This window comes from Myxocyprinus asiaticus, chromosome 40, assembly GCF_019703515.2.
Source record: "Myxocyprinus asiaticus isolate MX2 ecotype Aquarium Trade chromosome 40, UBuf_Myxa_2, whole genome shotgun sequence".
Lineage (NCBI taxonomy): Eukaryota > Metazoa > Chordata > Actinopteri > Cypriniformes > Catostomidae > Myxocyprinus > Myxocyprinus asiaticus.
This window is the reverse complement of record NC_059383.1, coordinates 11,331,701-11,346,594: the sequence shown is the minus strand read 5'-3', so window position 1 is coordinate 11,346,594 and position 14,894 is coordinate 11,331,701. Positions and strand designations below refer to the sequence as shown.

The 14,894-nt window shown below is 38.2% G+C and overlaps 1 protein-coding gene across 1 annotated transcript in view; it reads right to left on the bottom strand.

Moving 5' to 3' along the window:
* Positions 1–14,894, bottom strand: part of LOC127431044 (short transient receptor potential channel 5-like) — a 109,422-nt gene that overhangs the window by 77,513 nt on the left and 17,015 nt on the right. The gene's annotated exons all lie outside the window — the stretch shown is intronic.

The window sequence follows — 14,894 nt, the reverse complement described above, 5'->3', positions numbered from 1 at the left end:
GACAAATTGTTTTTCTTAGTTGTGAAGTTTAAAATAAGCTTAAAATATTGATGTTGAGTTTACAGTTACAATTTTAATTCAGATTCATGAACAGATTCATTCGGACTCGGACTCGACTCTGCTCGGTCTGTTATGGATTCGGTCTTGAGTCCGACTCGGCCCCCCTTTTGGACTCGGACTCGACTCGGACTCGATTGTTTAAAGACTCGGACTTGACTCAGACTCGAATAAGGTGGACTCAAACCCAACACTATAAAATATAGTGGAGACCGGGGCATGTTTGTCACACTTTTTACTCCAGTGAATATTTATTATATGTTTATTTTTTAAAAGTCAATTTCTTTATAGACACAAAAAGCTATTGAGTATTCCCTTCATTATTGCCCATGAAACAAAGACAGCTCATGCTGACCCAATAACGGGGGATGTTGTGTCACTACAAGAAACAAACAAACTAAATGTAAAATGGCACATACAAAAATGTTAAAAACATTTTATGGTCAACAACAATTGTAATTAATTAATTAATGGTATAAAATTATATCAGTAACACTTTACAGTAAGGTTGTATTCATTAACATTGGTTGAAAACATTCGTTAACATGAACTAATGGTAAACAATACTTTTATATAATTCATTAATGATGGTTAATGTTATTTTTACATATACATTTTATCATTACAAGTTGTAGATGTTGCTAACATGAAGAAAAATGGATTATAGTATTTGATAAATTAACGTGGTCACACTACAATAAGGTTCCTTTTGTTGTCATTATTAAAGGCATTAGGTATAATGAACAAACCATGAAGAATGTATTTTTTTCAGCATTTATTAATCTTTGTTAATTTTAGTTAATAAAAATACAATTGTTCATTGTTTGTTCATGTTAGTCCATAGTGCATAGTGCATTGGATGGCTAGAAATTTCCTTCTACTCAATTCAGATGAAACAGAGGTACTAGTTATTGGACCAAAAACCTCTAAAAATAAGCCACTAAAATATAATTTGACTCTCGATGGATGTACTGTTACGTCGTCTTCTACAGCATAGAAATAAGTTATATTTGATACCAATCTGTCCTTTGAAAATCACATTTCCAATGTTGTAGAACAGCATTCTTCCACCTCAGATATATTGCTAAGTTACGACACATGTTCTCAGTTTCTGATGCCAAAAAACAAATTAATGTGTTCATGACATCAAGACTAGATTACTGTAATGCATTACTGGGAGGATGTCCTTCGAGTTCAGCAAGTAAACTTCAGTTGGTTCAAAATGCAGCAGTTAGAGTGCTGACTAGAACCAAGAAATATGATTACATTAGCCCAATTTTATCATCATTACATTGGCTACCTGTTAAATTTTGTATTAATTTTAAAATTCTGTTAACTACGTACAAAGCTTTGAATGGTCTAGCTCCACAGTACTTAAGTGACCTTCTATTACGCTATATTCCATCATGTTCATTATGATCACAAAATTCTGACCTGTTAATAGTACTATCAAATTGCAAAATGTATGCCTCAACTCATAGTTATGCTCCATTAATCAGGTCTGCCGGACCTTAAACACTTCTCATATTCTATAACTCCGCTATAAAGTGAATGGCATCTACGCTAATATTATTCTATTTGTTTCCCTGTCTTAACCTCGTGTTAGCAGAGCTTGCCAGATCCAGCTCTGGTCCTGTTTGATGTCTGACTCCAACTACTACATATCGCTGAGTAATGACGACTAACTGCAGACTGTGCCAGCCAGATATCACTTCAGTCTATTACGATGGACTTCACAGAGGATGAAATGATGCCAACTCCAACTGTAAGACATGGGATACTTCATGTGCCACTGCCTGAACCTTGGACTTAAGATGGACCTCACCAGACCTCACCGAAATGACCTGCCAGTTGAACTGCGATGCACCTCACTGATCTCTGCCTTCATCACCTTGTCTAATGATGGACTACACTCTTCAAATGGAATACATACATCGATTAATTGCTAACAAAAGCCTACATCTGCCCTGAGAAACACTGTTGATATTCGAACTCAACTGCCAAAAAAAACACACCCCTCCCTTCAGTGCTCCTTTGGAAGCTCCGCCCCGCAAATTCATGCACGTGAGACGGTTTTACGTGCACCAGCTCCAGACACTCACACTTCTCCTGCTATTAAATCTAACATCACAACAACAGCATATATGGGTTCTGTGAAACATAGCAAAATTTATGTTACCCACCTATCGAGAAGAAATAGAGCAACTTCTGCATCTGTCTTCACGCATTTTACCTCTCGGAGGTCTCTCCACCTCTGAAAAGCCTTGCCGATGTTGAAGCGACACCTAGCCCTCGACTTATCATTACTACCTAAACTTTTTTAGTTTATATTTGTCTGACCTTTTTCTCTTGCTCTGCCCCCACCCCTCATCCTGTGCATGCGCAAGAACCACTCTCTGTTGCTGATTGGCTGGAGTAGTGTTGTGTGGATCGGTCTGTCCACATAGTTTTTGCTGTGTACAAATACTAGATTTTTTTTTCAGCCCACCCACAGAATGGACAGCTAACAGACTGTGAGGAGATATTTGCGGAATTTGACAAAAAGTGTATTGGATTAGAAATACTGAGTGCAACTTTAACAAAGGACAATGCATCTATGTGAACTTATTTAGTTAATCCAGGATGGACTTCAAAGACATTAGTCATTAATCTTGCAGTCCGTACAAAATCTTTTTGTTTAAACATTGGCCCTTAACACTTACTTAGTTTACTAATTTTAAACCATGACTTGCACTACACACACACACACAAAAAAAAACAAAAAAAAACGAATATTGGCATTATATTCATGCTGTTTAGCCAGAGGGGAACTGGCCCTCACAGTGAGCTTGGTTTCTCCCTAGGTTATTTTTCTCCATTAACTAACATCTCATGTAGTTTTGTGTTCCTTGCCACAGTCACCTTCGGCTTGCTCACTGGGGTTCTAAATACAATTATTATTTATTTATTTATTTTAAGACACAATTCACAATCACATTTTTATCAAACTGCACAATGGTGACTCTAAGGCATCACAGATATTACTGCTTTATTTTCTGTTAAAGCATGATTTTCTGTAAAGCTGCTTTGAAACAATGTGTGTTGTGAAAAGCGCTATACAAATAAAAATGACTTGATATTAATGTTAACAAATACAACTTTTGATTTTAAAAATGTATTAGTATATGTTGAAATTAACATAAACCAAGATTTATAAATGCTGTAAAAAATATTGTTCATTGTTAGTTCATGACACCTTATGCATTTGTTAATGTTAATGAATAGAACCATATTGTAAGGTGTTACCATTACATCATTTAAAACATGTGACAACTTGCCCTGACCTGATACTTATGAAAAATACCCTTGTCTTAACAACACAGTTCAACTTCGTGGTTAAAGACTACCTTCATTATGTAGCTGACCTATTCCTTAATGTATGCCAGTGTGTTTTTGCTGAAAAAAATATAATTGTCACGTCAATTTTATGTTTTCCCTCAAGGACTCTTATTTTGAAGTTTTAAAGAGACTCTTAGTTTGAAGTTTTTGTATCTCCCTCAGTTATGTCTGACTTCCTGTCCATTGCCCTAATTGTATCCAAGGTGTTCCTAGTCTTGTGTATATATACCATCTTGTTCTTTGTTCCTGTGTCGGTTCTTGTTTGTATGTAGTGTGTGATTAGCCAGCATACTGCTGTAGATTTTTGTTTCCATCTTCTTCAAATATTTTCCTTCATCATTGTATCTTCTTTTGTTGACAATTAAAGTTCTGCGTTTGGATCTTCACTCTCTTGCCTCTTCCGTTCACAAACCCTGACAGAAGAACCGATCTTACATGATGGATCCAGCGGAACAGATTGAGAAACTTTCCCAAGGGTCCACTCCTGCAGCGGAGTACTGCTTCATTTTTTGGAAACTGGCCACTCAATTGAACTGGTATGAGAGATCCCTCAGAACCATGTACTAGTTTGGACTTAATGACCCTGTGAGAAAGATGTTCCCTTTAGATGGTGATCTTCGGTCTCTTCAAGATTTTATCTCTAAAATCATAAGGGCTGACGTTCTGCTCTCTACTCCAGTGTTTCTGGAGACCCCCTCGATGGAGGCCCCTCTGCTCCTAGCTCTGGAGATTCTGAAGATCCCCTCAATGGAAGTCCCTCTGCTCCTAGCTCCAGTGGTCCTGGAGACCCCCTCGACAGAGGCCCCTCTGCTCCTAGCTCCAGTGGTTCTGGAGACCCCCTCGATGGAGGCCCTTCCTCTGCCCGCACCGCCTCCTGCGACTCCATTCCCTGAGATTCCTGCGGCTCCGTCTCCTGCGGCTCCTGAGCCTCCTGCAGCTCCGTCCGCTCCTCCTCCTAAGCCTCCTGTAGCTCCGCCTCCTGCGACTTCATTCCCTGACACTCCTGCAGCTCCACCTCCTGTGGCTCCACCTCCTGCGGCCCTGCCTCCTGCGACTACATTCCCTGAGCCCTTGCTTCCTGCAGCTCTGAGTCCTGAGCATCCATCCTTTGCAGCTCTGTCCTCGGAGTTTCTACCTTCAGCGGTTCTGCCCCTGAGCCTTTGCCTGAGCCTTCTGAGTCCTTGCCTGAAACCTTACCTTCTGAACCTTCATCTGAGTGTTCATTCTCTGAGTTTCAACATGAGTCTCCGCCTATGGAGTTACTACCTGGGCCTCCTGAGCCTCTGCCAGGTCTGTCCTGGCCTCCTGACCCTCTGCCAGGTCCGTCCTGGTCTCCTGACCCTCTGCCTGTACATACACCTTATCAGAATGGAGATATTGTCTTCAGTCTCCCCCCCCCCCCCACACACACACACACACCTGACTCATTCCATGTAAACATCACCTGTACACTTACATGAAATGTCCTAGCTTTTCTAATCCAATAGTTGTAGAATGGGTAAGCAAACAAAAATTCTCAAAGTAAATAGTCCATATCAGTTTTCCCAGATATTGCCAAAGCTCTCCTGTTGCAACACTGCTGAAATCATTAAATGTTTTGTGGTGGTGGCATAGTGGGCTAAAGCACATAACTGGTATGTGTATATAAAAGGTTGCTGGTTCAATCCCCACAGCCATTACCATTGTGTCCTTGAGCAAGGCACTTAACTCCAGGTTGCTCTGGGGGTATTGTCCCTGTAATAAGTACACTGTAAGTCGCTTTGGATAAAAGTGTCTGCCAAATGCATAAATGTAAATGTAAATGTTTTTGGGTGCATCAATGTGATTTTAAATTGAGTACTAGGTTGGTTACTTGCCTTTGCAAGAAATTGTTGAATTTGCTATAAATGTAAAATGTATAAAATCACAGTCCTGGAGGGTGTAAGCGTGTGGATCAGATTTTGCTTACAAGATAATAAAACTGAAATCGCCTATATTGCAGCTAATGGTATATATGGCTCTTAGTTAAACAAATGACTGACACTGTCCCTGAAGTCTCCTTCCTAAATAACTAAAGGCCAAAACTAAATCTTTTTCCACAGATGAATTATCTGTAAAGCCGCTTTTTATTTGATATATACAGTATATAAAAATTAAAAAAAATTTTTTTATCTTCATCTGGATAAGTGATGCAGACTAAATGGACCTCAGAAGTAAAGCCCTCTGTTCTTCAGCTCACATTCTTCAGCCGTCCTCCTTCCATAACTCCCCAGAAATATGAATTAATCAGACAGATGAAATGCTTGATGGTACTAAAGGATTATGTGAACTTCTAATTGTCACTAGTCAAATGTATTTACAACCTACTGAATTTGTGTTTGTATGGGACAGATGCATGTCCTCCGGAGGACCCAACAAGGTCTCTGTATGTTTAGGTAGCACATTGTCATTCAATAAAAAGGTCTGGTCACACAGACAGTACCTCTGGTTAAGGATTAAGAAGGTTCAGACATAAAAAGGTCAACATCAGTCCAGAAGGGTTATTCTGGCACCTTCAATAAATTCTTCTCCTCACATGCACTTTGGTCCAGCTTACTCTGTGTTATGTTTTAGAAGAAATCTAACACAAAATTAAATCTAAGAAATACACTGGCAAATAACCCAACAACTGCTCTGCTAAATAGATCTAAAAAAAAAAAAACTTTCCATTTAAAAATGGGCATAAACAAGTGGGCAAGCCAGTTGTTCTTCAATTAGTTAGTTCTTAATCAATCAGGGACCAAAATTTACACTCGCCAAGAGCCAGGTGCGAGCAATTATTTGCTTTGGTGTGTAAATAAAACATTACTCGCCAACAGTGTTGGGTAAATTACACAAAAAAGTAATCCACTATGAACGACTAATTACTACTCTAAAATTGTAATCGGAATACTTTACTTTTTTACTTGTTACTTTACTTTTAAGTTACATTCTGAAGAACTTTTCACAGAAATGTTTTGGTTTTTCTGCTCAACGAAATCAAAATGACTATATTTCCTCATCGTTCGTTGTCGCACACCTTTCAACTGTCACAGAAATGCAAACAGATGTACATATAAACATATGAATACATATTTTAAATGTACACGAATGATAGTCAGACCCTCTCTAATATTAGTGCGGTGAGCAATTCAAATTTAAGACATACTAACTGTATATATATATATATATATATAAACATGTTGCGACTTGCGCATCCTTTAAAAGTTGATTTAGGCAAAAATATCTAGGATGCCTAAATTTGTGTTCCTCCAGAGCTCCATATGGCATTAAGCCAAATGATGAGGTAATGAAAAAATGACACAAAATGTTTCACAGAGTTGGAAACTGACTCAACTTAAGTGACACAGTGACCTGTGCTGTTTTTTTCCAGACTGATCTCACTGTGAATTTGTTGACAGGAGGTTGGATTTTCTTCGGTGGTTATTGAAATTTAAATCACTGCCCCCGGTGTCCAAAGTGGGAAGTGTTTTTGAACATAAGGGCACGTGTGAGCCCCAGTTACCAGGTGAAATGTCCACAGAGTGATGCCAAAAGCAGATGGTAAAGCATGTCATTTGTAATTGTAAGTGATGTAATACAGTGAAGAGAACTGCATATTTTATTAACTCTACCCTGAAACCCAAACCCCAACCCTAAACCTAACCAGTAACACTTTACAATAAGGTTCCATTTATTAATCTATGTTAATGTTAGATAATAAAAATACAACTGTTCATTGTTAGTTCATGTTAGTTCATAGTGCATTAACTAATGTTAACAAATACAACTTTTGAAAATGTATTAGTATTTGTTGAATCTATCATTAATAAGATTAATTAATGCTGTAAATGTATTGTTTATTGTTAATTCATATTAACTAATGTTGTTAACTAATGTTAACAAATGGAACGTTATTGTAAAGTGTTACCACCTAACCGTCAGTGAAGTAAAAATTGTACTGGCATATTTTCTAATTTCACTTCCTAAATTAAACATTCTGCATATTACTTTTGCTACTCCCATCTCCAAATGGATGCCTGGTTTTTCCCTATGAGTTTGTTCATGCTTGGATGAGCCCTGATTTTTTAATGCAGCCTGTTCACTACATAGAATTGAAACTTTCTGGAATAATCAATCAGGAGTGATCTTTCTAGACATCTGGGGTCAATATCTACTAAGGTCAATATCTTTAGTAAGAAACTGGATGGTTACAAGGGATGCTATGTTTGTCTCAGCTTCTTGTCTGTTTAGAACTAGGGGAGAACAGGGATAAAGTTTTGCTTAATTATTCCGAAAATATTTAACCTAAAGCTTTAAAATTTTACTTCAAACATCTTTGACATGTCAGCAGTCATTACCTAGGACAATTTAATTGATATTTGGGAAGAGGAAGAGGATTGAATTGTGAGTGCACATAACAGAGATGGCCACGTTAAATGCATGTTAATGCATATCTCTGGCCTTTAGTGTCCCTGTGATCTCATTCAACCCCCTTTGCCTCATCCATTTTATGGAGTTTTGGCCCCCACCTTTTTAGTGTTCCTCAACCTTTCTCTTATGAATAGTGTAAAAAAATTCCAAAATTGTAAATAAATAAATAAATAAAAATAATTATTCTAATTGCTTGATTTCCAAAACTGTACAAGGTTATTAGTGACCTGAGATATGTAATAGTGTCACAATATATATTTGTGCTTCCATAAATCTTATCTTTCATCAAAGGATGTATATTTCTTTGTTTATTTTATGCAAATGACTACTATATTTATATATATATTAAATTACAGGACTCCTATCACCAACCCTGTAGTGGACCAACAACTGGCTGACGACCTGAATGTGTTCTACTGCAGATTTGAAAGGCACAATCACACACCCCACACCCATTCTGACCTTCACTTCAAACAAACACCAACACCTCTTGCAACCCCCCTCCTCCCCCCTCCTGCTACTCAACCTGCACTTAAGATCTGTGAAGATGATGTGAGCCGCGTCTTTCAGATCAAAAGACAAGGAAAGCTTCAGGCCCAGATGGCGTCTCACCAGCGTGTCTTCGATCCTGTGCTAACCAGCTGGCCCCCATCTTCACACAGATCTTCAATAGATCACTGGAGCAGTGTGAAGTCCCATGCTGCTTCAAATGCTCAATAATTATTCCTGTCCCAAAGAAACCAAAAATCACAGGACTTAATGACAACAGACCTGTCTCCCTGACGTCTGTGGTCATGAAATCATTTGAGAGACTGGTGTTGGCCCACCTGAAGAACATCACTGGACCCTTTCTAGATCCCCTTCAATTTGCTTTTTGAGCAAACAGGTCTGTGGATGATGCAGTCAACATGGGATTGCATCATATCCTGCAACATCTGGCAATGATCCTGTTTGTGGACTTCAGTTTGGCTTTCAACACCATCATCCCAGCTATACTCCAGAATAAATTATACCAACTCTCTGTCCCATGTCTATCTGTCAGTGGATTACCAGCTTTCTGACAGACAGGCATCAGCTTGTGAGACAGGGGAAACTCACTTCCAGTACCTGTACAATCAGCACTGGTGCCCCCCAGGGATGTGTGCTCTCCCCACTACTCTTCTCCCTCTACACCAATGACTGCATCGCCAAGGACCCCTCTGTCAAGCTCCTGAAGTTTGCAGACGATACCACTGTCATCGGCCTCATCCGAGAAGGGATACAGAAGGGAGGTTGAACGGCTGGCTGTCTGGTGCAGTCAAAACAACCTTGAGCTGAACACGCTCAAAACGGTGGAGATGATTGTGGACTTTAGGAGAAACACCCCAACACTAACCCCCCCTCACCATTCTAAACAGCACTATGGCAGCAGTGGAGTCATTCAGGTTCCTGGGCACTACCATCTCACAGGACCTGAAGTGGGAGACACACATTGACTCCATTGTGAAAAAGGCCCAGCAGAGGTTGTACTTCCTTTGCCAGCTGAGGAAGTTCAACCTGCCACAGGCACTGCTGATACAGTTCTACTCAGCGATCTTAGAGTATGTCCTCTGCACTTCAATAACTGTCTGGTTTGGTTCAGCTACGAAATCAGACATCAGAAGACTACAAAGGTCAATTCGGACTGCTGAGAGGATTATTGGTTGCCCCCTGCCCCCCTTCAAGAACTATACACTTCCAGAGTGAGGAAAATGACTGGAAAAATCACTCTAAACCCCATTCACCCTGCCAACTACCTTTTTGAACTGTTGCCTTCTGGCCAATGCTTCAGAGCTCTGAGCATCTCATGAACAGTTAAATTGCCCCATTGAGCAATAACTATGTACAATACACAGTTTAGTCTTTTTTTATATTATCCAACACATCCAACCTCTTCTGCCATTTCATTCCTCTGGAAAAAACAAAAAACAAAACATTTGCACTGTACATAACAGATGTGTATTTGCACTGTACATAACAGATAACAGATTTGTATTAGATTGCACTACATATGTGTATGTGTGTATGTATGTATGTGTGTGTCTGTGTGTGTCTGTGTGTGTATGTACGTATGTGTATAACTATTTTTTATTTTTTTATTATTCTCTATGTCTTGCTGCTGTTTTTGTATTGTTTTTGTATTGTTTGTACACTGGAAGCTCCTGTCACCAAGACAAATTCCTTATATGTGTAAGCATACTTGGCAATAAAGCTGATTCTGATTCTGATTCTATATCATGTTTTTGCACAACGATGGTGAATATTTGTATCCTATGCACGTGTACACATACATATTATAAATGCTATTTGTTTTTATGTTTTTTGTTTTTTTTCTCCCAATTTGGAATGCCCAATTCCCAATGTGCTTTTAAGTCCTCGTGGTCGCGCAGTGATTCACCTCAGTCCGGGTGGCGGAGGACGCATCCCAGTTGCCTCCACGTCTGAGATCGTCAACCTGCACAAATTATCGCGTGGCTTGTTGAGCGCATTGCCACGGAGACATAGCGCGTGTGGAGGCTTCACGCCATCCACCACGGCAACCACGCTCAACTCACCACACGCCCCACCGAGAACGAACAATATTATAGCGATCACGAAGAGGTTACCCCATGTGACTCTGTAAATTGTACATCTAAGACTCAGTAATTGCCTGAGAAATCCATACAGTATGTGTAGCTTATGTGTTATGTGTAGCTCAATATGTGTTTGGCAATTTGGCAAACTTTACACTATCTGGGCATACTGTAGGTCCATTTGAGATAGATATACGTTCTGGGTCGCTAAAGACCCATAATAATATTTGGCGAAACACCTATGCATTTAAGGGTTAAGTACATTTATCAGGCTCTACAATTATCCATGCTCTCGCCTACTTGTAGTTTAGTCCTTTAAGCATTTTAGTAGTTTCTCGACCTAAAAAATTTAGTGAAGAAATTTAGTATACAAGTTGTTATTTAGAAGCACTGCAAACTAGCCTGGCCTTGAATAGCAACATCTACAGTGAGCTTTGGGGCTGATTATAAAGATTATTAATTATAAAGATTTTTAAGTCGTGAAAGCACACAGTAATGAGGAGGTGGAAACTGTTGAATGGGGACTGACATCATTATTATTTGTCCATGGGAAATCATGTAGATTACAAAGAAGAAAGTCCCAAAGACTGAACCCTGGGGGACACCATAGGCAACAGAAGTGATGAAAAAACTGCTGCCTGTCATTGAAATAAGAACTGAACCAGACCAGACCAGACAATTGAGACCAGAATGTTAATCTAATGTAGCACAATGTAACAGGGCCAGATTAAAGGACTATGTGCCCAGGGGCATAAACGTCACAAGGCTCCTGGGTGTCATAATTCACAAGTCATGACAGAACCATTTTCGAGGCTACTAGTTATTTTTCAGGCCATACCTCATGTTTATCAGGTCTCTCTTCTTTTTTTTTTTCACGTACATCTTTAATTCCACTATATTTGTTGTGGCATGAAAGTAAACACCTCCAAACATCATCACACACCAATGCAAAACACACTTTGATTTCAAGACACGGCAGGCAATGCTAAGATGCATTAGAGCATTACAGCTGAGATGGATGGCTTGGTTTGCTTTGCTTCATCCTGTCAAGGCTTCTTTAATCGATCCTCCATTAACAACTAATTGATGAAATTGTCTGGCTGATGTGATTAAATAGAGGCAAGCAGGTGGTGTGCAAAGTAAAGAAGAGTAATTAATGTCCTCATCTGAAATTACCTCTCAAATTAAAAGCTAAATAATGTGAAAGCATCAGTGTTGTATAGTTTTAGTCCTAATACAAAATAGTACAGTATATTACTACATATTATACAGTATATATATAAATATATACAGTGGTGGCCAAAATATTGGCACCCTTGGTAAATATGAGCAAAGGCGGCTGTGAAAAAAAAAATCTGCATTGTTTATCCTTTTGATCTTTCATTAAAAAAATCACAAAAATCTAACCTTTAATTGAAGTTAAACAATTGAAACAGGGGAAATATCTCATTATTAAATAAATATCTTTCTCCAAAACCCATTGGCCTTAATTACTGGCACCCTTTTATTCAATACTTTTTGCAACCTCCCTTTGCCAAGATAACAGCTCTGAGTCTTTTCCTATAATGCCTAATGAGGTTGGAGAACACATAACAAGGGATCTGAGACCATTCCTCCATACAGAATCTCTACAGATCCTTCAGATTCAGAGGTCTATATTGGTGGACTCTCCTCTTCAGTTCACCCCACACATTTTCTATGGGGTTCAGGTCAGGGGACTGGGATAGACATGGTAGAACCTTGATTTTGTGGTCAGTGAACCATTTTTGTGTTGATTTTGATGTTTGTTTTGGATCATTGTCCTGCTGGAAGATCCAACCAGGGCCCATTGTAAGCTTTGTGGCAGAGGTTTTGATTTTTTATCTGTTGGTATTTGATAGAGTCTGTGATGCCATGTATCCGAACAAGATGTCCAGGACCTCTGGCAGAAAAACAGCCCCACAACATTAAAGATGCTGCACCACATTTAACTGTGGGCATTGGGTACTTCATCTCTGTGTACGCCAAACCCATCTCTGGTGTTTGCTGCCAAAAAGCTCTTTTTTTGTTTCATCTAACCATAGAACCCGGTCGCATTTGAAGTTCCAGTAGTGTCTGGCAAACTGAAGACACTTGATTTTGTTGTTTGATGAGAGCAGAGGCTTCTTTTCTTGAAACCCTCCCAAACAACTTGTGGTAATGTAGGTGATGTCTGATTTTTTTTTTTTTTTTTTTTTTTTTTGGGACTTTCTGACCTCAAGACCCAACTAATTTCTGCAATTCTCCAGCTGTGATTCTAGGAGATTCTTTGGCCACTTGAACCATCCTTCTCACTGTGCGTGGAGACAATATAGACACACGTCCTTTTCCAGGCCAATTCTTAACATCTCCAGTTGATTGTAACTTGTTAATTGTTGCCCTGAGGGTGGAAATGGGCATTTTCAATGCTTTAGCAATTTTCTTATAGCCAATTCCCATTTTGTGAAGCTCAAAAACCTTTTGCCGCACATCAGAACTATATTCTTTAGTCTAACCCACTGTGACTGATGATTAAGGGAATTTGGCATGTGTGTTACCTCATATTTATACCCCTGTGAAACAGGAAGTCATGGCTGAACAATTGCATGTTCCTAGTTACCCAGGTGCACTAAAAATGTCAAATATGAATGGGAATATACTTCAAATATATTTTACTCATAAGAATTTCTAGGGGTGCCAATAATTGTAACCAACGTGTTTTGGAGAAAAATATTTTTATTATAATAATATTTTTATATATGATATAAAAAATATATTTATATTTTATTAATATTTTTAAATATTATATTTTTATTTAATAATGAGATATTTCCACTGTTTCAATTGTTTAACTTCAAATAAAGGTTAGATTTTTGTGAATTTTTTTAATGAAATATCAAAAGGATAAACAATGTAGATTTTTTTCACAGCCTTCTTTGCTCATATTTACCAAGGGTGCCAATATTTTTGGCCACCACTGTATATATATATATATATATATATATATATATATAGAATATACAAATATATATTCTGTATAAAGTTAGTATTTTATTACACTATTATTATATTATTATTTCCATATACCACTAACTTTTTTGGACATATACCATGAAGTACATTAGAATACAATACTAAATGAGTACAGTAATCAATCAATACCATGACACAATAACCCCAAAAGGTTTTTGGACACTTAAGCCACACTTTAAAATGTATGAATGTCATTGCATAGTAAAACAAAATATCAAACCAATTTGCATTCATTAGTTAGCACAAACACACTTTTGAAGCAAAACATTAATGATCTGAATGTGATGAAGGACTGTTATAAAATCGTGGAAAACATAAAATTCAGCTTTAAACCTCAACCAGCAATTTGATCAGACCTTTTTTCTCAGTCTAATAAATATTAGAACTCAGAAATCATGGCAATATTTTAGTGCTCTTGGCATAGATGTGGATGGTGGACATTGCCAAAAGCCAAACAGCTGCCCAGTTGCACTGTGACCCTGTCTATTTGACTATCATAAGGTTTTATTTGATACATTTCACACTCATATTTGTGAAGTTTTCATCACTTAATTATGTAAGAATATAGGCAGTCTGTTTTTCCCCTATACTGTGTTGCACTTCGCTGCCTCATAAAAGCTGAGCAAGGCTTCCACAGGGAATTGCAGGAAGCAACCCATGTTTTATTCATTATGTTTGTAGAACTGCGCTGACACCTTAGTTCATTAGTGTAGTTTGGCAGCAAATGCATGCAGATGTGTACAGCCCCAAAACTCTCCCTCACATATACACCCTTATAATTGTTCACCCAAAAATGAAAATTTGTTAGCTATTTACACATCCTCATGTTGTTTCAAACCTGTATGACTTTCTTTTTTCCGTGGAACACAAATGGATAAATTTCTAATTATGTACTGGTTGGTCTATTTTATGCAGTTATAATTAATCTCTTTGATCCTCAAAAAGGCAGCAAAAGTGCCATAAAAGTACCATAAAAGTGGTTCATATGACTCTTGTGCAATATTTCAAGTCTTCTGAAGCCATATAATAGCTTTGTGTGTGAAACAGACTAAAATATATTTTGTGATGTTGCAGTGATGATATGGTAGAGTACATGGGCCTGTTATGAAGCTGATTCAGATGCACAATTGAGGATGCACTGCAGTCTAATGTATTGGCAAGACAAATAATGTAATTTGATTTGTGCCACATATAATGATTATTTTAATTAATATTCTGGGTTTAATACAAGTTAAGCTTCTGGGTCAAAGTGAAATGATGAAGCATGTCACATGTATTTATTTCATTAACAAGACTGGCAACTAAACATTAAGTAAATCACTTTGTGTGTGTGTGTGTGTGTGTGTGTGTGTGTGTGTGTGTGTGTGTGTGTTTGTAGCTGTAGGGGCAGAAAGTGGGAGATAAAAA